Source organism: Pleurodeles waltl, chromosome 12, assembly GCF_031143425.1.
Source record: "Pleurodeles waltl isolate 20211129_DDA chromosome 12, aPleWal1.hap1.20221129, whole genome shotgun sequence".
Classification (NCBI taxonomy): Eukaryota; Metazoa; Chordata; class Amphibia; order Caudata; family Salamandridae; genus Pleurodeles; species Pleurodeles waltl.
In genome coordinates, this window is record NC_090451.1 from 668,130,593 (window position 1) to 668,155,590 (window position 24,998).

The following is a 24,998-nucleotide window of genomic DNA, read 5'->3' on the forward strand; positions in this document are numbered from 1 at the left end:
CGCGGCTTCCTTCAACACTTGCGTAAAAACAGGATTGTTGAAAAGAAGTGTACCAACAAGGGCTGTGTGCGAATTACATTTTGCAATTGGCACGCGCCAGGGGCGCTGGAACAATTTTCGGAGTGGAAGTGCTTCCGTTAATTTTACAACACTAAAGCCACGGGGACTGTGAAAAATCCAAGGGCCACACGCAGAACCAGTGTTGTAATTATGAATGTTTTCAGCAGGAGGGTGATCAGGGTATAGTGTGTAGCTGGTGGTACATTTTGGAGCACACTGTCACCGTTATATCACTAAAGCACAGTGTGGTTGCGCGCTGACCCTAAATATCCTATGGATCGGTCCTGCCATTATCACACCCAGCAAACCTTAAGATCCTTCAACGCCAGCCTCTTGAGACAGCCCTCTTTTCGACTGAAAGCTTGAGGGGGGGAATGTCTCTCTAAGGCTTGGAACCTGCTTCCTAACACTCTGCGTACCATTGAATCTAAAGAAACGTTTAAAAAATGAATTAAAAACCTGGCTTTTCCTCACTCCTGATGCATTTTGTAGTTCCTTAATATAATTTTTTTAACCTATTAGGGTTTGTGGCAGCCGCCGGGATGCCCCCTTTTGAGTAGCGTTTTACAAGTACTCTTTCATTCATTCATCAATATCCTTTTTTTCAATTATTAATAGTGGCAAAGCCAATAGGTCTCACCTATGAGAGCTATTGGCTTCGGCAATGATTTTTAATCATGCTGTAATGCTGCATGATTAAAAATATATATTTTTAAAGCACTATGGCACTGCCAGCACTAAAATGCTTTCTTGATTTGAAAAAAAACAACAACAAAAAAACTGGAGAATAGTTTGGAGGAATGAATCAACGGGGAAGGAGGTCAGGACAGAATGTGGGTTAGGTGCGCGGACATGCCAGACACAATGGTGGAGCACGCTGACAAAGGAGGTGGGCGGAAAAGGCTGGGGAAGCAAGCTGACAACAGATGGCAGCTGGGAGGTGCCAAGAAAGCAAACTGACAATAGATGGCAGGTGCTGCGCGCTGACAGTAGACGGTGGGCAGGAGGCTCTGGGGCGGCATAAAACAGAAGGCGGTTCGGTGGGAGGAGCTGGGGAGCCAAACTGACAACAGAGATACTAGGAAAGGTAGCTGACGATGGAGGGTGGGTTAGGGGCAGGGGGAGCAAGCTGGCAAAGCAGGGCAGGGACAGCAAGCTGGCAATGGAGGGCATGCAGGAGGGACTAGTGAAGCAAGCTGACCAAAAAGGGTGGGCAGGGGGGCTGGGTAAGTGCGTGGGCGATGGAGGGAGGACAGGAGAGGATGGGAAGCACACTGACAACAGAGAATGGATGGGAACAGATGGGGAACACAAACATTGGAGAGTGAGGAGGAATGCCTGGGAATAAACTAACAACCGAGGATGGAGGAATGGCTGGGGAAGCAAAAAGATAAGGGGTGATGAGGAAGCAAGAACTGCACGGAACGGTGGAAAAAACAAGTATGGCACCTGTGGAAGGGGGAGAAAGAGGAACACAGAGCAGGGGAAGTGCACAAGTGAGACAGCTGGAAAATACATGCACTCCTGCAGAGTACTTAAAAACAAGAAGGTAAACACATGAAAAATGAGCAGTGGAAGGACACACGTAATGTGCCCATGATCCAGGGGAGGGAGAAACTCAAAAGAATGGAAAGACTTTTCAAGCAGATGAATAAGAAACAAGCACATGAGTGACAATGAAGCCAACCAATGTTGAACAATACATGAGCTCTAGCCCACTGTAAGCTAACAACATGTCTAGCAACAGACAGCTCATGTGCTGCTTTACGCGAGATCTAAAAATGAAGATACATAGAGATCGCTGGGTGTCCAGGACCTCATGCTGTAGTACACACTGATTCCAAGCTTGAAGGCAGAACAATGCTAACTGAAGTTCAGAAGAGCCCCGAAAATGGAACTGTTCTAAAGTTGCTTTTACCGGCTCCCCTCGTCCCATCAACTAAATATCCAGAGTCATGCCTCTCTGCAGCGCTTTGAAGTATCTAAAAGGTGATATACAGCGCTTTATAAAACCTCCAAAGACAAATTCAAGAAAGTCACTGGTGTAAATCAAATAAACATCTATTGCAGTTTGAGATTCAAAACATTTTATGGAGTTTTTAAAGAAAATAATAAAACCAATAAAACGTCCCGCCTATTTCCTCTCACCTTCCTGTTAATCCAAGGTCACCATGTTTCAGCCTGACCAAAGCATTTGAACGAGCTGTAATCAAAATCATCTAGGGCAAAAAATACATTAATACAAACCTGTCAAAGGCATCATCGCCACTGTTGGAATTTATTGGCCTCAACATTTCTGAAATACTCCAACAGGGGTCGCACTATTGCAGGAAAAGCACACCCAGAAACTTGGACATTACAGATGGCCTTTACCCATCGGCTATTGTGTCATTGTTGTAAGTTACTGGCCCGTGACGTCCCTCAACAAGATCACTTATTGGCTGCTAATAACATCCTATCAAGTAAGCCCCGGGAAGCCTTTCAATTTCCCGTTTGCATTTCCAGTGAGGATAGCAACAATTCACTGACTGGATCTGAAGTCACTTCAGTGGTCACTCATGTCACTCACACACAGAATTAAAACGGTTCCCACATAGAACCCTCTGGCCACAAGCACGCCAAATGTCTTCTTTTCCACTATCAATGGCAGGTAACCGCGCAGGTGTGAGACGCCAAGGGACCAACATTTTGACAATGGACATGTGAGACGTATTTGCTGATATTCCTAAATTATTTTAATGGCTTAAATTGAGTTGTAAAATAATCTTTAGGTAAAAGGTCTACTTGGCCTCCCTCGCCTGCTGGTGTTTACCCAGGCCTCTCCCTTTCTACTCAGTCACAGTTCATGAAATCAGTATTTTGCTTCCTTGAGCAAATACCTCCTGCCCAGATTCCTGTCATTCACTGTGGCTGCATAAGAAAACAAGTTAAACATTAAAAGGCTTCTTAGACAACTGCTGAGCTTTGTGCAGGGCACTTGTGAGCACCACATAGGCCCCCACTATACACCACCTATCATGACTGAAAGCATCAGAAATACTTACAGAGCTCTGTCAATGACTTGATAACATGTTTAGGCCTCTTTTTATCTTATTCTGCAGCACTTCCTCATGCACCTCTGAATACGACTGTTTCTTGTGAATAAGATGGACATATATTTTGTTCTTCTCAAAACCTATGTTTAACTTAATTTCACCTGACCCCATGATATGGCGGGCTTGGATTTACAGCGTTCAGGTTAATGTAAATACACTTTGACCAGCAAGAATATGATGAGTGGCGATGCAAGAAAGCAATGCCTTTTGGGGAATAATAATAAAATTACATTGCAGACAAAAATAGGCTTACAGTAAATATGTGTGAATAATGAATGAGTCCGTAGATAACTAAATCTAAAATATTTAGCCAGTAATTTTTAGGGACAAAGTGTGACAAAGATCTGGTCTCCGGAGCCACACAGAATCAACACAAAGACAACATCCTTCCAATCACACAAACAGTATACGCCGGAGATTGCTACCCATGTAGGCAAACACTTGATGCCCAACATTGGGGTATTAAGCTCTATTTAAATATTGCAATACTGTTGTAATTCTATCAGTGCAGCACCTTTCAAACAAACATGCTGTCAACAACTTCCAGAATCAGTGAAAAAGGGGCATGCTCCGCAAGCCAATTTGCAACTTATTCAAAATAAATGCACCTTGAGATGCTTAGAGTGCATTTTGTTGTTTTATCGCCTTTCTATATATGTGCTAGGAGATAAGATAGGATTGCGGGTTAATGCACCTGTTGCAGAGCTCCATAGCACGGTGAATGAAATAGGCGTGTAGAGCTGATATTGGGTGGAAACGAACAAGATCCCAGTCCCGGAAAATATTCTTGAGCCAGCCTGTGCCATGGGACATTGTGCCCACAGCAAGTTGAATGTGACTCTGCCATTTTCTGATTAATTTGGGGCTTCCCAGAGAAGGTGTTTCCATTTTCATCTTTGTCTGGCCCAATGGTAGTTGTGGCCGACTCAGCCTCATGTTCTTCTGAGGCCTGTATGGTTAGGGCCATTAAGCTGAGAGTCAAAGGAACTTCTATTGCTAACTGCACTTGGATGCCACAGCACCAGTATTACATATTTGTATTTTTCTGTTACCTTTCTGTAACTTCGGAGCTTCACTAAAGCATGCAGAAGGAGAGGAGGGTGATGGGTGGAGAAGTTAAAATGTGGAGTTCAGGTGGAGGGGGCAATGCAGAGTTTCAAAGGACAGAGGGGGGAAGTTTGGCTAAGGGAAAGGTGCACGTTTGCACTGGATGAAACTATAATCCACGAAGATTAGGACTGGTAAACAGCGGAATCTTCCCTAAGTAAACAGCCATATTTTTTTTTTTTAAACAGAAGGAATTTCCATAACCACATATCGCCTCTCAGGGGTGTAGCTATCAAGGGTGAAGCAGGTGCAGTGGCACCCAGGCCTGCAACTAGAGGACCCAACTGAAATCCCATTGTTGCTGTAATTTACTCCCCAGTTTCCAGAAAGGGACATTTTCCTTGCTGCACTAGAGTCGGCACCCTTGCTGCGCCGTTTCTGTTTTCGCGTTTACACTGAAGTGAAACCCCTTTAAAGAAATTCACACAAACATTTTTGTCCTGGACTTTATCTAATTTCAGCACATTAGTACTGTGCTAACGTTTCACTCTAAGTGGCACCTACATGGCATTTGACTGTTACACATGTATGCCAACACACCCGATTCAGGTGAAAGCCTCAGATTTTTTCAGACAAAAATGGCTTCATTGTAGATGTTTCCACAAACCGTGATGCTCAAAGAACGTCGGCTTCTTCTGGTGTCACCCGCTGCGTAGGACCTCGCCCCTGACTTTCCACGAGTCATTAGATATTTCCAGTATTAGATTAATTCACCCGTCTCTCTTCGGGCAATGCTTTTGCAAATCCACCAGAGGGCGCGCTTGGATCACTAATGGAGCTATATCCGGCATTTCTTTCTTCCTTGCAGAATATGTGGTCACAATGTACTTATTACCTGTCCGGGGGCGCCACAGCGTGAAAGTGAAGAGGGCAACAAGGATAAAATGTAGCGATAACGCTGTTTTGGTTTGCTTAATTGGTGGTGGATTGAATTTTGAGATAGCTGAACACCCGCTGCGTTGTACCTCGACCCAGCCATTCCACGGGACATTAGACATTTCCAGTATTGGATCAATTCTTCACGCGATGCTTTTGCAAATCCACCAGAGGGCGCCCTTGGATCACTTATGGAGCTATATCGGGCATTTCTTTCTTCGTCTCAGAATAAGTGGTCACAATGTTCTATTAATTGTCGATAAGCGTCAGAGCGTGAAAGTGAAGAGGGCAACAAGGATAAAATGTAGTGATATCGCTGTTTTGGTTTACTTAATTGGTGGTGGTTTGTATTTTGAGATAGCTAAACACCGGCTGCCTTGGACCTCGTACCAGTCATTCCACGGGTCATTAGGCTTTTCCAAATTTGGATTCATTCATCCGTCTCTCTTCATGCGGTGATTTTGCAAATCCACCAGAGGGCGCGCTTTGATCACTTATGGCGCTATAGCTGGCATTTCTTTCTTCCGTGCAAAATACGACGTTGCATATAAAATCAAACATTCAGTCGACACAAAATAGCAGTATATAAAAATTAATCAAAATTGAATCCGTGCATCCAACATCAGAAAGGCTTCTACTATGCGCTACAAACACACCGGCACATCAGTAGTACAACAGAAGGGAAAGTGAACCTCTTTTATGTTTCATGATCCGACAGTGACCTCTAGTGGTTACAATGCAGTAGAAACACTGCTGCCGATTCACACAGCAGGTTGCTCCAATTGAAAACCACTAAAGTACCAGAAATAGAAGAACGCTGACCACAACAAATAACTTTATTTAGAAATTGGAACACGTTAAAAAAATACTTACCCGTGGCTTTATCTAATGCATATAGTCAACCCCAACTGCAAGTAATATGAAGCGTATTTCCGATCGCTCAAGGTTCTACAGCATAAAACGTGCTAAAATGCCTAAAAAATGCAGTCTACATCGTGGGTGACGCCTTGAACGTCTTCTGTGAATATTCAAATTGTAGGAAAGTGTGCATTTTACTTTCTACTAAAAAAAGACTATGTTTTTAACACTTACATTCTAATACATGAATATCACTGGAGGAGTGGTACATTCGAGGTTTTACCAGAATTTAAATACAAAACAAAAACTAGAGCTCCAATACCACCAATGAAGTTTGCGCTGTTGGTGCAGTGAGTGCCATGACTGTCATTGAGCACGAAGGGGAGAGACAAAAGAAAAAAGTAGTTTGCCTGTGCTGAAGTATATGGCTCATCGTGCAATTATCAGTGTAACAGGGTCAGTATGCAAGGTGGTAACAAAACCACCTTAAGGCGGGACAAATGTAAAGCATTTACCAATGACATCAAGGCAAGCCCAAGAATGAGTGAAAATGATGGTCGTGAGATGGGCGTTGGTAAAAGCCCATAGATAGATTACAACAGATGAGAAAGCACTTGAGTTCTCCACCAAAAAATGTAGTGATAATGCTTTTTTGTTTTACTTAACTGGTGGTGCATTGTATCTTGAGATAGCTAAACAGATTAAGCTGTGCTTTAAGGAGACTGAAAAAGGTGGGTCGTTCCGAAGGGCCTGTGGCTGTGTCCAAAGAAAACTACAATCTGTCTTTATACCTGCCCCAAAAAATATTAGTTTCCTCCTCCTCCTCCTGGTCCTTTAGCTGCTCTCCATCATCCGTCTCCTGACCTCTTTTCCCTCCTTGATTTCTCCTCTTTCCTCACCATCTTTACGGTCCTCCTGCTGTTTAACTTGTTCTTCTCTACTTCATGGTACTTCTCCTCCTGCCTCTCCTCTCCTGCTCATAGCTTGCTGCTGTGCTTATTTCTAAAAGAATATGTGCCAGGGTCCAAAGAAGTTTGGTTGCCAATTTCCATAGCAGTGTGGTATTTAATCCACCTCATGGTTCTTTAATTCACCACCAGACCGTTACTGCCCCTTTATCTCCCTCTTGCAGTGGCTTTTCACCACTGCTTTCTCCTTTTGTCACTGTTTTTCTGTCTTTTTCTTCCTCCTTCTCCATTGTTGTGCTCTTCTGTCTCTTGCTCTTCATCAAAGGGAAAATGAGTGTCATATTCCAGTGATGTGTGCAGGTGGGCCCTACCAGCTCAAATTAAGCACTGCTTTCCTGCTGCCCCTCCGTGATCTCCACTGTCTTTTCCAGGTCCTCCCCTTCATCCTCCTGGTTTTCACACTGGAGCCCTGTCTTTCTGGTACCTTGCATAGTTTTCATCCTTGGTCTCCTTCATTTGTTCCTATTCTCCAGCCTCCTGGCCCTCCTGTTTCTGCTCCTGAACTAGTCCTCTTGATCCTGGTCCTCTCGACACTCATGTCCCTGAACTCCACTTCCTTGTCCACAGGGTTTTCTTCATCCTGAGCCTCCTGGGTCCCGGTCTTGCTGTCATGGTTCACCTCCAGCTCCTGGTCCATATAATATTGCTTTTGGTTCTGCTGAACTTTGTCTTTCTATTCCTTCTTTTCCAGGTTCCATCTGGTCCTGGTACTCTTGAGCTGTCTAATCCTGGTTGTCCTAGTTCGTCTGCCCTCCAAGTCCTCATTGAACTGGTCCACGGGTTCCTTGTTCTCTTAGTCCTCCTGACTCTTAATGAACCTCCTTGTCATGTTTTCCAGGACCTGGTCTTAGTCTCGTTCTTCCTGTCATCCCTTTTGACATTGGTACAACGAGCCTTTCTTGTTCTGTTCCTCTAGTGCTCCACCTAGCCTTCTGGCCCCAGTCCAGGGGTCCTTGTCCTCCTGCTCCTGGTCCTTATGGTCCTCAAGGTCTGGTTCTCTTGGCTATGGCCTCTTGGCTGGGTACCGTCTGGTCCTCCTCCTTTCCTTTCCACAGATCAGACAGGAAGGACCTCTAAGATTGTCACTCAACTGTTTATATTCTTTTGTAAGTAGCTTCTAGATTTTTAAGGTGGGGTGGGGTACCAGGAAGGGTAGAAAAAGAGAGCACCCTAGTACAGACTCCTCAACACCCCTTTTTTTCTGTAGGGACACTCAACCTATGCAGGAGCCACACACTGAAAACACCAGAGTTAAGAGACCTGCTGCACAGATATATTTAGCCAGACATTTTTCAGCTATATTAGGGCTCAGCTAACTCTGGCGGTTAATGCACTTGCTGGAGTAATATGGTGTATTCTCTAGTCATGCGATAGAAGAATCATAAAATCGCACCGCGGATGAATGTGCTTGTTTCAGGGCACAGTGTGTACGTAACATTCATATTTCATGTAGGATAACAAAGTGGATTAATGCCTTTGTTTCAGAGATCCTTCTGTTATTTGCATGCCCCTAACTAAAACTCTTCTATTGCAAATTAGTGAGTTGTGCACCTATGTTAAAGAGCAAGGTATACATTTAGAACCGTGGCATATTTTTTCTCAATCTGTCTTTATACTAATATTGTTAAAATGAATCAATAAGTGTAGTTATATACACTCATTACTAACCACTCACTAAATGTTTGTTAGTGTAATTGACAGATACATCTTACATTCTTGCAAAGATGAAATGTTTCTAAATACACAATAGTATGCAAAGTGACAAATGCCACTTTCAAATCTTGGTTTGTGACTACAACTTTTGAAGTTAACAGCTGTGTTTGTTTGCTTTGATGGGCAGGTGCCCATCAGTTTTGGTGTGCTCTAGTTGTTATCCTGTTTCTTAAAACTGCTTGCTTCCTTGTCAGGCAAATTGGGCTCCTGCTGGACTCTTAAATGTACCAGACAAAGTTTTAAAGGAAATCTGGAGTTTCTGCAGGTGCTGCAGTATCTGTCTTGGTGGTCACACACTTCACTGGGGCAAAGTAATATTTGGAACGTGATAATATTAACTTGGGCCATGCCTAGATCTTGTATCTAGCTCAACAATATATGCTGGATCTGAGCTCCAACTGGCACCACCATATACCAGCACTGGCGATAGAAGAGTTAAGGCCAGGCCCACTGGAATTATGAGATTGTTCGGGCACGGCGATTTTTGCATAATTACACATTTTGATGCATTTGCCACATATTCCATCATCTGCCACGTAATCTGCAGATGTTGACAAAAAAATGTTGTTTCTAGTTCAAACGTTGCTAAAAATGCAGCATATGCATTTCCGCTCAGTGGAAGGCCCTTTGGAAAGCTACATATTTGTTGCTAAATTACTATATTTGGGTGTTAAACTGGTACCAAAGAGTTCCAACAATGTCCAGACAATGTTAACATGTTTGAAATTGACAGAATAATGAAGTAATACTATCACATTATGCTGCATAATTTGTGTTTTCTTGGCACATAATTTAATCAACCCTGCTGCATAATTTCGCCCTACCCTGCGACATAATTCAAGTGACCCTGGTTTAGGCTTGTTTTGTACACTCTGCTCAGGAGGGATGAAAGTTGCAACTGAGCCGACTGAATATGTGTGCCTGGCCTCTTTCAGGTTTGATGTTGACTTGTAAGTTTCCAAACAGAAGATTATAAACTGCACTTGCAGGGGATATTGGGTCAGAGCTGTTGGGTTGGCCATGGATGCCAAAGGAGGCAAACACTTTGAAGAGATTTAAAAAGTTACAAAAATAGCAAAAAAAACAGCAGTACCAAATCTAATGGACCTGGCTTGCATTCTAAATCCTGATTAATAAATTCAAAAAAGCCTGCTAAAGTGAAAAAACAAATAAAATATGATATCTTCTGCGAACAATGCAAATATGGGATAAAGAATGTAATGCATCATGAATCAGTATAATTCAAGCAGTGGTGTGATGAAACTAGAGGGGTCCCCCTGCAAAGTACCTGGAAGGGCCCCCTAGACTCGGAGAGGGGACTGCTGCCCGTGCACACTGTTCTGTGCAGAAGGGGCCCCCTGGAGCTTGGGCCCCCCTTCACTGCGGGGTCCTTTCTTACGCCATTGAATTAGAGAGGCAAATAATACCTTATGCGCTGTAATACAAACACTCTGCGAGAGGCAAATGATACACCAAACAGCCAATAGCATTAGGTGAGAGAGAGAAACACTCCTTGGGTTGGGCCATAGCCCTTGTTATCAATGGGTCTTGCAGCCAGCTGCACTGTGACGCCAGATTTAAAAAGAAGTGAGTCAAGCAGACGGAGGCAGTGCAAAAGGAAAGAAGGAGATAAAGGATAGAAGCAAGCGATGAGAGCAAAGGTAGAAGAAGGGAATGGGGAGAAAGATCGAAGGTAGGAGACGACAGTAAAAGAGGAAGGTAGGAATTAAAACAAGGTAGAAGAAAGGAAATATGGAAGGATTGAGATAAAACATAAAGATGGAAGGAATGAGAGAACGTAAAGATGGAAGGAATGAGAAAACATAAAGATGCAAGGAATGAGATAAAACGTAAAGATGGGAGGAGTGTGAAAACTAAGATGGAAGGAATGAGAAAACTAAGATGGAAGGAATGAGAAAACGTAAAGATGGAAGGAATTAAATAAAACGTAAAGAAGGAAGGAATGAGAAAATGTAAAGATGGAAGGAATGAGAAAATGTAAAGATGGGAGGAATGAGACAAAACGTCAAGACAGAAAGAAGGAGATGAAATTAAAGGCTGGGCAAAGTGCAGCAAAGATGAAAGTACACAAGGGAGCTCAGTCATTTGGGCACATGATTTGAAGCACATAAATAATATGCATGCATTACTAAATGTAGTGTGGCAGAGCATGGGAGCAGGCACCTTCCACACTTCCTGAGGAGTAAGGTGAGGCCTCCGCCCACATCAGTCTCCGAGTTACTTGTGTCTACGAGAGTCAGAAAGCTATTTACAAACACTGCAGATGCACCTTCCATTCCACACACTGTCATAGATGCTCATCCAGTATGACAATTTGCAACTTTTATATTGTGGTCCAACACCCTTGTCTTTGATCGCCCTCAATATATTTTAATGGTTCATTATTGTTCTCATTGCACTTGTGGCTTGCTCGTAATTGGCCAAATTACTGTTCCTCTCCAGTGTGTACACATGGGCGTCATTTAAGGGTCGCCAGGGATCACAGCTGCAACCCCTGGCTTGCCATTAGCGACCCCCGGCACTCCTTTTGCATCCCCCAGCCTCAGAGGTGTCAAATTGAGTGCCAGGAACACAGTGGCATCTTACCCTTATCGATGTAAGTGGGGGCTGCACACTCTTTGTTTTCTGTCAAATCCCTATTATACTAATAGTGAATTATAAGATATTATTCACTATTAGTGAAATACATATGGAGTACAATTATCTGGAATATGGCCCTGCCATGCAGCTGAGGTAAGTAAAAAATGCTTTTAAATGTATGTTGTGTGTGTGTGTGCTTGCGGGTGAGAGTGTGTTTATGTGAGAGAGATTGTTTTTAAGTGGGAATTTGTGTGTATGTATAAGTATGTGTGTGTGAGTGAAAGTGGAAGGAGGTGAAAGGGCGTGTGATATCACTTCCTCTAACCCTGGCATTTCGGTCAATTGACGTCCATGTGTGTACAAATAGAAAATTCCCCCCTTCTTATTTTATATTCTTAATTCCTGATGCTCTGTTACCATGTCCCTTAGTACATAATAGCTTAGTGATTGACTGATTAGTAAAAATGGAGAGAAAGAATTAAAAAAATGTTTAGAGGCATACAGAATGAGACAAAGGTGGGAGGAAAGTTTAAAATATAAAAAAAAAACAAGAAGGAACAAAAAAGAATGAAAGGAAGAAAGAATTGAATAAAAAGGAGAGCGACGAAAAAAATAAGATAAGGATGGAACGAGCCAAGGTCGAAATAGAAAAATGGAACAAAGGTGGAGCTGGAATAAAATTGATATACCAAAAATAGAAAAAAATGAGTAACGACCTCTACAGAAAAAAATATGGGAACAGAGGAAGAGAGAGGACCTTCAAAAAAGAAAGAAGGGAAAATATATGAAGAGGGATAAAAGTTAGAAGCTCTGCAATGGATAAGAAACGTGTAGAAAACGGAGAGAGAGAGAGAGACAGAAAGAAAGAACCGAAAAGGAAGTAAGAAATGAAAAATGAGCATGCGAGGAAATAAAGATTAAGAAAGAAGGAAAACACAAGAGATAAAAGTCAAATTAAAGATAGAAAGACGAAAGGAAAGGAATAAAAGAGAGGAGGAGACAAAAAGGAGAAGGGTAAAATCTAAAGAAAGCATTTAAAACAAAAAATGATACCAAGGTAGAGATAGGAGCAAAGAAAGGAATATGAGGCATTAAAGAGCGTGTGGAGACAAATAATCTTATGAGAATAGGATCAAAAATATAAAGGAAAGTAGGACTAAAAGCATTTGTTTTTTACTCAATAGTTCCTACTCCACTTCCAAAAAATAGGTGTGCTTACCGTGTTTACTTGTCCTCACTTTTGTGACCTTAAACGGATGAATGCCCAAATAGGTCTTGCAGGTTTTAAAAACTGCAGTTTCCTCACAGATCCATGAAGTGAAAGCTTAACTCACTGAGTTACATTATCTCGGTCATGTCCACACTCCCTATTTCTATAAGTAAAGGCCTCCAAGATAGCCCTCAGTCTCTTTTTTTCATCAGATAAAGCCCTGAGGGCCCATCCCAGAGGACTCTTTCCTGCAGATAGGAACCTTCAGGCCCGACTATTCCTCAGTCTTTCTACAGAAAAGAACAACTGGGCCTGTGCCCAAGATCACAAGAGTTCACCAGAACTAAGGGGTGGGAGGCGGTGTGCACCTGTGCAAAGTTGCATTCCTCGGTGTGATTGTGGGCCTCACAGAGAGGAACCTGTCAGACAGGATCCCCCCTCCACCCCTGGGCCTGGAATCTCTGCTTAATCTTCTTTCAGCTGCCTGGGAAAGGCCAAATGCGCAGGTGTCTGCAGGTATGTGTGGGTGTGTGCAGAAGGCAGTGGCGTTCGCTGGAATCCAGGCTTGTGTGTGGTGGGTTGTCCATGTTGGGGGAGTAACACAGGCCCCTGCGCGCCCCACCCAAACCCTATATGCCCCCCACTGCCAACCATGTCAAGGAGCCCCCCACTCAGCCCAAGGTCAACGAATATCTCTATGAGACTGGGAGACTCAGGGGCGCCTCTTCACAGTCTGCGGGAGGGAGGCGGTGGGCATCGTTTTAGGATCCCAGGGGTGGCATCCATGGATGTCCACCCCTGGGGATATTCGGGCGGGTGGTATGAGCCAGGCAAGTGTGGATATTCATTGCGCACTTTAGATTCGGGGTCGGGGTTGTGGTGACAGTTATAGGTCACTGTCCCTTATATTAATCCATTTCATAGCACAGGTGGTCTTGGAGGTAGGAGCTATCCAGTTTGTGTCCCCTCCCTCCCTCAACTTAGAGGATTGTTCAGGCTCAGCTTGTCGGGTTGTATTAGTGAGGCTGGGGTTGTTCAATTATTTTTTGTTAACTTAACATGAGTCTGCATACCTATCCTAATAAAGCGGCCTTTTGCTCTCAAATCAGATTGCCTGGTTATTCGCAGCGCCGGCCACTGCATAACGCCAGGGAGGGGTGGGGGATGGAGGCAAGGTAGAAAAAAATACAAATAATTTACCTCACCTCCGTCGCTGCGCCTCCTGCCGCCTTGAGCTCCTCTTCTTCTAGTTTACCCAGCATTCACTGGGACACCAGCAAAGGCTCCCCAGCAACGCTGGCCCTGCTTTCATGCAAAACCTTGCATGAAAGCAGCACCAGGATTGGTCTGAGCGGAAGTGACTACCGCTCAGACACACTCCTGTGGTCTGTGCAGTTTATCCAGCCCAGCTGTCTACACAGCCAGGCTGCAGAAACCTAAGTGTGCATGTGTGTTTGGCCAGCCTCAGATAGCCAACCAAACACACATGCGCACTTAAATGCATTCTTCACTCATCCCCTCTCCTACCTCCCGTGGCCCAACCCCACCCTGCACTGCTGGCTGTGCCAGAAGCAGAAAAATAAAACAGTAGTAAACTAGTGTTTTATTTTTCTGCTTCTGGCACGGCCAGTGGGACGACCCTCCTTGGCCATAGCGAAGGAGCCGCCCCTGGTTATTCGTGCATTCCCGCCCGATGCGTTTACGCCAGTGTCCTGTGATAATGCTGGGCCCACAGAACAGTGTGGTGAGGGCTCTCTGGTCTTCCTCTTGACCTGAAAGACCACCCCCCTTGTTGAAGATAGGTGCCCCTCTGCACTGCAGGGCTCTAGTTACACCTGTGCGTGTGCGCGCATGACTGCATGGAGCATGTGGGTTTCGCGTTACTGCATGAGCGTGAGACACGTGGTCGTGACTTAACTTCACGTAACGATGAAGTGTTTCCGTGAGTGCTTTTCTCATCAGACCCTACGTGATCTTCACTTCGTCTGTATGTTTTGCTTTCCGCACTATTAGAGAATTGTATGTGTGGGGAAAAGACAAGGACTGACCAGGATCACAAAGTGTGGCAAGCGGCGAGTCGTGACTGGTAGTATCCTTTGCGTTCCTTACCCAGGAGGTAACACTGAAGCTGTTGACACAAGGTGCTTGGAACTGCGGCCATTGATTACGGTTCCAAAGCTGGTGCTCCTGGTGCTTTGCTGCCTAGACTCACACTGTTCATCTGCTGCCAGCCGGGAGTGAGAGCACCTTTGTGCCGTTTTACTGTACGACAGCATAGGGGGCGGGATGGCAGCTGTAGGGACACTAGAGGTATTTGAAAGGGGCTGCAAGGATAGGGTCCCTTTACCTGCTCAGAATCACACGGTGCACCAAAGGCACTTTGGAAGTGCGCCTTAATTTCCAATGTTTCTACCAAGCATTTTGAACACGTGTCAGGGCTCTCTAAGGGCTTTTAAAAGGTTTTAGTTGCCTTTAGAAAGAGGATGTGACGTAACAACCAGAGTCACCGACTTTGGAAATGGGGAACCAGGTTCGAGTCTCGGCGTCGGCTCAACATAGTGTGATTCTGGGAAAATCACTGATCCTCCCCATGCCGCGTAACAATGAATGTGTCCATGCGTAATATAACTGAGGCTCATACGGAGCTCTCCAATACCTTCAGGTCGAGTTTGCGCTATATAAAACTGCAAAAACAAATCTGCCACGCTGCCTTTTACGTTGTAAACGCATGTGGTACGTTTGCCCATGTAGACACTGAAAGGAAGGCTGTCGAGGCATGTAGGGAGCATCTAGGGAGGTACACCGGCCGAGCACAGATGCTTAGATGTACCTAGGTGTTACACACCTACATGGCAGGCCTGGGTTAGTGTCTGACTTACTCACCCACTGCTTAGCTCTGCCTAGCGCCTACATATCCCATGTGTGGTCTAAGTTGGTCATTAATAGTACTGCATTGCTTGAGTGGCTATTAGGAAGTGCCAGATGCTGTTGTAGCAGTGACCTCCAGTGGCCAGTTGCAGTACTGAGTGGGGTCTCACAGGAGGCAAGTGGAGAAAAAATAGAAAGCACTGGCAAAGCCAATCGGTCTTGTCTTTCAAATGTGGACTTAAAGCTATTAGATTTGCCAATTCTTGTTTCCTTTGACATGGTTAGTCACAAAAACCATTCCAAATGGACCACATGTGAATACCCATGCTTGAAGATGTTGGGATTTATTTCACATTAAAAAAAATAATATCCAAACTGCCTTTGCAGGCACCAGCAGCCATGTTTTAATGCCTTTTTGATATCATTTAAAAATAATTCCAAGATGGCGTTCATGTATGTGCATTCAAGCACACAGGTGATTGTCATCTTTCATTTTTTTTTAAAAGCATAACAAAAAACATTCCCACGTGGTCGGTGGTGTGTGAACAAATATGTGTATGCCCTCTCACACGTAACGGCCATCTTGCAATGATTTTTAACATACTTTATTCTTAACTTACAAGTACAAGATGACGAACAGTAAAATTAAGTATGTGCAGGAAAACTGCGTGTCACGTCTGTGGTGAACAGCTGAAACGCCTAGCCTTTAGCATCCTGCAAACCTGAAGGGAATCTGGGCGAATCGAAGACCTGTAAAAATTATGAAATTATAAGCTAGTTAAAACGCAGATCATGTCTTTGCATTTCTGTTACAGTGAACTTCCCAACTCCACTTGGTGATGGGCACAGCTGCTTTTCTATAGTTTTCCGTGAATCCATGATTGCTGTTTGCCATCAAGGCGATTCCTTTCCACGAGCACAGGGCCATTTTAGGGCCATTCATTAATATAAAATTGTCTTGTTACCATAAAGCATGTCCACAAGTAGCTTGGTATTAACCACCTGTCCTTCAATTATGGCCACATTCAACTGACCAATAAGGGACACACTCTGTGGATTGCTGGCTATATCCTCTGAAGAGGTGAAATAATTTTACAATCTACCTTTATATATCTCACAGCATCTCATTATGTGTGTAGTGATCAGGGTCATGTGCTCACATTTTCAATTCCAAGCCTCCAGTGCATTTTTGTATCCTCATTGTTGAATCATTGCCTATTTGGTCTTTGCTGCAGTTTCCTCCATTGTGTATTTGGTGCACAGAGGAGTATACAAGTGATTAAGGGCCTTATTTAGAGTTTGACAGATAAGGATAAATGCTAAACCAGCATCCCTCTCATCCCACCAAACACGTTTTTTCATTGCTTCATTTACAGAAAGCATCAGGTTGCAGTCACCAAAGCCTCCACTAGCTCGGCCATCGAAAACCCTTGACTCTGCGGTCTGTCCGCCACAGGACCCCTGCCCGTGTCTGCCATGCAAAACATGGCGCGAACAAGGAGGGACAATGTTAAACGGCCGACAGGCTTAGGGACAATCTCTCCTTGCATCAGAGCCATTTGTTTTCTGTTCATAAAAAATCAACTCCTTCTTTGGGCGTTTGTGTTCTCACAAAAAAACACAATTACAGAGCGAGCGCTTTAAACATGGTGACCGCTCGGCAACCTTCACCCCGACTGCAGCCCCCTCCACAGCAGAGAGATCCCCATCAGGGATCTCTAAATTTGGATGACAGCCCTCTGCCATGTTGGGTGAGATCATGAACTGTACCGCCTGAGTGGGATGGGAAGATGCCCACTGAGGCCTAAGTAAGACCACAGCAGTAAAAAGCAGTTATTAGAATGCTTCAGGATTTGTGCAGATCTTATTGACTGTATGGAGCACCGCACAGTTTTAAGGGTCAAGTCTATGTGTGTTTGGTTTGCAATTGTTACACATAAAGATTGTAGTTTCTTGATTCCACTGGTTAGGCAATCAAGGCCTAAAGCATGGGAGGCCATCTGAAGGTTAATATAAATACAAGTTATCATAGGATCTAATGAGCGGTGTATTTTTATAGTAGTTTTCAATAGCGCTACTGTGTCACCTTTCGGTCACTTTCAAACACTCTAATAGATGAGGTTGTTCTCAGCAAGCTAGTTGGCAAAGATGTCCAGGCAGTGGAAGGGATGAGTTCAGATACCTGCACCAGTGTGACCTAACAGGTTTGCATCTGGACAGGAATGGTAGAGGAAAAGGTTAGCGAAGGGCATAAATAGGTAGGGTATGAGCTTCTTCTGTAGCCTTTGGAAGGGTAGCATCCAGTCAAGGGAACTGTTCTTTCTATGATCTTTATCGAGATGTGGTGGATCTTCACCAGGACCATTCATCAGTGTAGGGAACATTGACTGACCTACTAATATCGCTTTGATTTCTCCTAACGGGACCAGTCCTGCCCAGAGGAAAATCTACGCAGCTCCATTCACAGCAGTGAGATCCCATCAAGCATGTGCATTGTGTTGAAAAGTGTTCTTATTTGGTCTGGTTGTTCGTGGGAATTGAGCGAAGATGTCATTATTCTCAGTGAATGCGGCCCTTCGTCAAATGTATATCCAAATTGAATTGTTTGAAGGGGTTTCCTGAATCTAAGGAGGATAGGTTTGGCTTTCAATGATAGGTTTAAGACATTCCAGTGTTTTATTCGTTAGACTCCAAGCTGCCGACCTCGATGTTTCTGTCCTCGACCGGGTGATCTTGTGAGACTTTCATGATCACAGAGCTGTGTGTAGTTTCCGAGGATGCTCCAGCTTTTTTTGGAATAAGCTTTCTACATTGTTTTAGGATTTTACATTAGATCACTGTTCTAAGGGAAGCACAGGGCCAATGTATAGTCAGAGACTTTGCTCTTTAAATTTTACATCTTTAAATTTCACTAAGACAGAGCTATCAAAATGATGGTTGCTAGTGAAAAACAGAATGCTTTTATTTGGTATAGTTAGAAGGTTATGTCTCTTGACAGGTGTGACACCTATGCAATATACATGATTATATTAACCTCTGGGTAGGGCCACTGGGATTACGTGAGTCTGAGCAAATGGTGTTTTCCACAAAATTTTGGATTTACCAAACTTTCACATAATCCACCAGAAGCTGCATAATTTTCAGATTTCAACAAAACAAACGTTTCTAGCTGAAACAGATCAAATGTTACTAAAGGCCCCACCATATAGGGTACTGTGCAGTGGCAGGCCCTTTGAAAAGGTTAACCAGTCACTTTTTGCTTGCTGATTGCAGTATTCAGGTACTACGTTGGTACTAATGAGGTGAAACATTTGCCCAAACAGTATTATTGTGTCTTAAAATGACAAAAAAGAAAATAGAGCTGTCACAAAATGTTTCCTTTTAGTGTAGCATAATTTGGCCCTGTACTGATACACAATTCTAAAGGCCCTGCCTAGCTAAGAGTAAGTCTGGCCAAGCCTGGATAGACCCCGCTTCAGAATCTCTGAACTAAGCCCTTCAATTTAAATCTTGATAGAATTTTGAGTTTGAATTAATTAACAATGTTTTTGGCCCACATGTTAAGTAAAGCTGCTTTTCATGCAAAATAAAAAAACATGTCTGTGCATATTTAAATACATGATTCGTAAAAACACTGTATACAATATATTTAACCCCTTAAAATTGGAAAATCATGCTACTTACAGATGGATAAAAGACCCCTTCTTCTTGTGACCAAGAAGCCCACACTGTTCCTCAAAGTATATCAAGCCATCGACCTAGATACTTTGGCCCATATTAATACTTTTTTAGCACAGCATTTGCGCTGCGTTTTGACGCAAAACCGGCGCAAACTTACAAAATTGTATTTTGCAAGTTTGCAGTGCTTTAGCATCAAAAAATGACGCAAATGCGGTGCTAAAAAAGTATAAATATGGGCCTTTGTTTCAGGGGACAAGGGCAGGGGCGACAAAATTCCCATTTGGTATCAATCTTGCCTTCCAGTCACTTAGAAGAAAAAGATTTGTTCATCTGGATCGTCTTCCTGTACTCTTTGGAGCAATTTACTGATAGTTCTCGTCCTTATAGCGCTGTACATTGGGCAGTGTAATAAAAAGTGTCTCGGATCTTCTGCAGCACCACACAGGCGTCTAGCGGAAATTACTGTATTTCTTCTGTTCAGGATTGTATTTAACAGGGAACAACCTCCTCTTGCCAGGGCAAAAAGGCTCCTTTCTCTCTGGTTTGCCAGCAGGATTAAATACTGTTGTGCGCTTGGCGAAGGGGCGACCATTCCCCTCTAAGTGACTTAGGATAGATTGTCCGGTGCACCCGTTCTCCATTCTTTTGCAAGCTAAGTGCATTGTTTGGTAACCACAGAGAATATGTGTCTTTGAGGTCATTTGAAGATTTTCGGGGATTGGGATAGTGGCAAGTTAAAATCCCTTCCTGCACCTGCTATTCAACTTGAAATCTTCCTCCCAAGCCAGTTCCACCAGGTTGCTTTGGCATGATTCTAGTATTTTTAAACCGTATTTCAAGTGAGCCATCTGACATTTATTTTCAATGGAGCTGTAACCCACATCCCATCTCAGGATTACAGTGGGAAATCTTATAGGGAGGTTAAGGATTGATTTCCAAAATTTCCTCTTGAAATGGTCTACAAGGTGAATCCTCTTTTCTAGACCCCAAAGTTCTGTATTGTAGGCAATGTGACCTCCTATCTTTGTGAAGAAGGCCTCATCAATGTGGTTGAAGAATCGATGTTGCTGTTTCCTAACCAGTTTTACAAAGACAAATATCAAAGCCTCTGTTTTGTCGAGGGAAGTGTGAATGTGTAAAGTCCAGTTGATAATGATTAATATCTACACCCGCATTTTGAAAGGGTTTCATGCCGTTTATGCGGAAGACGCATTACTTATTTCCGTTTATCTGGAATGTCATGATTTTGGCTTTTGCTGTATTGATTTTTAATTGATTTATTTTGCTGTATGTGTCCATGTCTGCGAGTTGACCCTGCAGGCCCCTCGCGATCAAGATTGAGTGATCTGCATATAATCAGGGGTGTAGCTCTGGGGGGAGGTGCAGGAGGGTTGGGGTGTTAAACCCCCCCTAAAAATGTGCTGTGAAGTAAATAGTTGGGTACAGGTACTTTCAGTCTGGTAATGTGAAGTGTCTGTCGGATTCCACCTGGGATTTTCACACGCCCACACTAACAAAAACGCAGACTCTCTCTCGTCTATGCATTAAAGGTCTTAACAAATGCTGAACAGTTTGAAATATATTGTGTTTTTAGTAATCTGCAATTCTCTCTCTTTCCACTGCCTCTTATACCTGCTTATGTCCGGCTTCTCATAAAATGTGTTTTACCATTACATGTCAGTGTGGTTCCTGGGAAAGCTGAAACTCCCCACCCCCTTCATACTGATCAAACTACACCCCTCCATAAAAAAGGCCCATTTAGATGGAGATAATGGGTCAGTGTTATCTACAGCAGTGGTTCCCAACCTTTTGATTTCTGTGGACCCCCACTTTAACATTAATGGAACCCAGGGACCCCCACTGAATCATCATGGGAATCCGGGGACCCCGCCTGAGTCATTACTGGAAGCTGGGGACCTAATTTATCAATATTTGTTAATATTTTTTCATTTTCTAGGCTCTCGCGGACCCCCTGAGAAGGCTTCGCGGACCACCAGGGGTCCCCGGACCACAGGTTGGGAACCAATGATCTACAGTGTTGCAGTGGTCAATCCCAAGTAGTTTCAAATTTATCCCAAAATGCAACACAATTGAGGGTGCCTGAACATTAAACACCAACTCTGTCTCCGAATGGGTGTGTACCCTAAATATCGACCCCAGAATATTGATGGAACACAATCATCGAGGACAAAATAAATAAAAAAAATCAACTGGCACGTAAATCTAGATTTGCTATCACTAACGCCGCATATATGTACCTATGTGGTACATATATCTTCAAGGCATGTACATGTGGAGTTAGCAATAGTAAATCTATACTTCTGTATATGCACTTACCTTTCATATTTTTTTCCCTCAATACTGCACCATGGTGTTCTACGGGTTGATACAATCCTCTTAATGCATCTATTGAATTTTTCCTCCTGCCCGCTGGGTGCACTGTTAGCGCCTTGTGGAAACGGTTTTGTGCACCATGTAAAGAAAACGGGTCCTGATCTTGGAGGGTACCCAGGGTAGTCCTCAAGGCTCCCTGGTGAAAGATCCAGGAAAGCTGTATTTCCTTCCTGCCTATCAGCAGTGACATTTTAATTCCTCCTGGAAGACATTCCTGCTCGATGTTTGTGGCAAAGGTTGTTAAGGATCAGAGTACTTTATATCTTTAATAGTCCATGATGGAGGGTCAGGGGACTGATACATTTGTTTACCACCCTGTTGTCATGAACTCATAGCTGACCAGTAGCACTTGCATAAATCCAGGTAAGGCAGCTGCACACATTATTACAGAAGGTTACAAACAGCAAGGTTTCCAAATAGGTGTAGGAGAGTACCCAGGGAGGCAAAATTATATTTTACTAACAGCCCTAAAAATCCTTCCAACATTCATGTCCAAAAAATATTGAAAGTTGGCAACTAAGTGGCCTACTCTGATCAAGCTCCACTGAGCGAATGTTTGAAAGGGCAAAGTTGATGAGATTAAAATACCAAAAAAATGACCCAGGGATAGTAGGACTTTTTTGCTTGTGAGACTCACTCCAGATCTAGTTAGCCACGTTCCCAGTGGAAGTGAAGAGTAGAAATGTCCAATGACGGTCCAGGAAGGCCAGATTCATGACACATCATCAAGATATCCGCATAAAAATATGCATAGAGCGAATCCACATTAAATTAATTTCAATAGCCAAGTAATTTTTCAGAAAATGCTTGTATCTCAAAATATTGTTTACAGTAGTATTGTCTAATGTAAATATCAAGTTTTTAAATATTGTTCATAAAAATATAGTACATGGAGTGGCAATATTTCTATTGACGACACATGTCACAATATTCATGTCTGACAATATTCTGCCAATGGTACCCTCATACTAAACAAACACATTTGGCCTTTGTAGGCCTTTGTTTGACCCTTGCTTCAGATTATGTCACTTCAGACAGGTTCAAATATGGTTCATCTAACAAGACTGTCATCCACATTTAGGAGCATTAGGGATATGCAGGTAAATTATGGGTAGTAAGGCGCACTTTGGCATAAGAGAAATCCAGATGTCAAGGGGTGAATTAAGATGTGGGTCAGTAGACTTGGTTGCAGATGGTCACATGTTGTGTTATGGTATAGAAGTTTATATCGAGCGGACTCACTCCGACTTTGAATTGGTCTGTGCCTAGGAGAGCGTTGAGATCCTCTGGACAGTTTAAGGTGATGGTGCCGAGATGCGGGAAGCCTCATGGGGTGCTCGGTCTTTTATGGTTGCAGCTGCCAGGCTCTGGAATTCTCCCCCCATTTATATTAGATGTTTAAGTGCCCATCTGCTGTTTCGTAAACAGGTTAAAACATGGCTCTTCTCATCGGAGTAGTCGGCAGAAGAAGGTTCCCGCTTCTAGGCTGTCTGTTGCGTTTTGTGTTTTTTTTTTTTTTTGTTTTTTTTTTCCTTCCTCTCCTTTCAGTCTCCCCCTTGGTCTTCCCCCTCTCTCCACGCTTGGATACCTTTTTGGTTTAATGTGCTATGTAAATCACAAATACAAATACAAAAGCATATCTCTGCGTGGGAGAATAGAGATAATCAAACTTTCCAGTAAAATCATTATCCCTTGGTCACTGAGAGCTGGGTGCCAGATAAAGTGAGTGGGGAAATCCACAGACTTTGGGGGCTCATCTCAGTAACCTAGCACCACTTACCCAATGCTCACAATATTCATTGGGCCTGTTTGTAATTTTCAAACTTAATCATTTTTGTGTTTCTTTATGTTTGCAGTGTCTCAATGAGCTATGCAGTCACGAGACGTGGAGGTAAGCGCCACATATTACATCAAAACAAAGAAGCAAGCAAACACAAGATCCTCTTCCATTGTAGGAGGCCGGGGGGTACTAGCCCTGTGTCCCGCATGATTGGTCACCACTTTACTAAACCGATGCTTGGATTACTGCGATAACCTATATGCAGAACTGTATAAGAACAATGCTGTGCAGTGCAGCATAGCATGCAACACGGCATATGTACACCGTTGAAAATAGAGAAAATCATTTTTTTGTTTCTTTATAACTTTGGTGTTGTTTAACGAATCTTCACGAATCATTAAAAAAAAGGCCTCATCTCCTTCAGCTCCTTCCAGGAAAGATTCTGCCTGATCTGTCAATGGGGGGCTGAGAGGAGGGTGGTCCGTTAACTTATTTTCCCATTCATTTTTCCATAGGAAAACGGAACAACGACACTTCAAAAACTGCTGCTGAATTACAATAACTTTTGCAGAAAGCTATATCATGGTCCAGAAAACAAGTTTTTTATGATTTGTTGTAAATCCATTCAGTAGTTTTGGAGAAATTAACGCTCAAAATTTACACATTTCACACCAAGGAGGATCCGGCAAAGCCAACAAATCTTGAGATGAGATCTGATTGGCTGCCATCACATCAAAAAAGATGTGGCAGCAGCTATTTTATGGTTCGTGAATTGGTCTACTATCCTAAAAAAAAGGCTTAAAAGCCATGTGAGGGGGCAGAGTAGGGATAACATGCCCCATAGGCCTGATAGGACCAAAAAACAAAATTAAGAAAAAAAGGTTACCACAAATCCACATAGGATCTGCTGTAAACTTTTAAAAAACGGTGCAGGCACCCGTGCTTTAATGAAATTAAACCCTTGTGTGGGCCAGGGCCCAAGGGATGCAAAATCTATTTGATAGGGGGGGTGATATGCAGCCCTCCCCCGAGCCTTCTTGATGCCCTGGGAACCCCTAATTCTGCACTTGGAGCCTTCCCCTCTCTGTACTCTGCAGTCCCTACTTCCCATTTTTCCAGTCTGCAGTTCCCAAGTTACATCTCTGCTCTGCACTCTGTGTTATGTCTAACCAGCAGTTTCAGCCTTTCCTCTCTGATGTACACTTAATTCTTTCCCTCTCGCTATCCTGCAGTTCCTTCATTCCCTCTCTCTAATATTCAGTTCATGTTCCCTTCTCTCCACTTTGCAGTTCATAGTCTTCTCTGCCATATTCTTCAGTTCCTTCTCCCCCAGCTATGTACTGCAGTTCATTCCTTCCCTCTCTCAGTTGCCTTGATACCCTCCCAGGTAATTAGAGTACTATAAAAATGGACATAACATCCCTTTGCGTCCTCCACCCAGCCTTCTTCAGGCCCTGGGAACCTCATCTCCAGGGGCTGTTTTCAACTTTATGGGAGGGGGCATGTGGCCCCAGTCCTCGAGCCTCTGAGGTCCCAGAAACCCCACCCCAAGGGCTGTTTTAAAATTTAGAGGAGAGGGGCAGCTAACCCCCCCCCCCCCCCACCCACTCCAACCCTCCATGAGTCCCTAGGGACCCCATTCCCAGGGGCTAATGTCTTAAAGGAGAAGTGGGGCATCAGACCCCCCTCCCAGGGCTGTAGATCAGCCCCAGGGACCCCATCCCTGGGGCCAGATCCCCCAGGGCACTGTAGTTTCCTACAAGGCTGGACTGGCCATACGAGCGTTT

At 43.6% G+C, this 24,998-nt stretch overlaps 1 protein-coding gene across 1 annotated transcript in view; it reads right to left on the bottom strand.

Moving 5' to 3' along the window:
• The window catches only part of ANXA9 (annexin A9), a 65,410-nt gene extending 52,704 nt beyond the window's left edge, over positions 1-12,706 (bottom strand). Inside the window, exon 1 of the mRNA XM_069218518.1 lies at positions 12,498-12,706. The gene's annotated coding sequence lies outside the window, so the exon portion shown is untranslated. The remainder of the gene's footprint in view (positions 1-12,497) is intronic.
• Positions 12,707-24,998: the final 12,292 nt, after the last annotated feature.